The following is a 521-nucleotide window of genomic DNA, read 5'->3' on the forward strand; positions in this document are numbered from 1 at the left end:
GTATTTAGTACCACTATAGAGGTGGGGGGTGTATTTAGTACCACTATAGAGGTGGGGGGGGGGGGTGTATTTAGTGCCACTATAGAGATGGGGGGTGTATTTAGTACCACTATAGAGATGGGCGGGGGGTGTATTTAGTACCACTATAGAGATGGGCGGGGTGTGTATTTAGTACCACTATAGAGATGGGCGGGGTGTGTATTTAGTACCCACTATAGAGATGGGCGGGGTGTGTATTTAGTACCACTATAGAGATGGGCGGGGTGTGTATTTAGTACCACTATAGAGATGGGCGGGGTGTATTTAGTACCACTATAGAGATGGGGGGTGTATTTAGTACCACTATAGAGATGGGCGGGGTGTATTTAGTACCACTATAGAGATTGGGGGTGTATTTAGTACCACTATAGGATGGGGGGTGTATTTAGTACCACTATAGGGATGGGGGGTGTATTTAGTACCACTATAGGGATGGGGGGTGTATTTAGTACCAACTAGGGGCGCGGGGGTGTATTTAGTAC

This window comes from Salvelinus namaycush, chromosome 1, assembly GCF_016432855.1.
Source record: "Salvelinus namaycush isolate Seneca chromosome 1, SaNama_1.0, whole genome shotgun sequence".
NCBI classification, from domain to species: domain Eukaryota; kingdom Metazoa; phylum Chordata; class Actinopteri; order Salmoniformes; family Salmonidae; genus Salvelinus; species Salvelinus namaycush.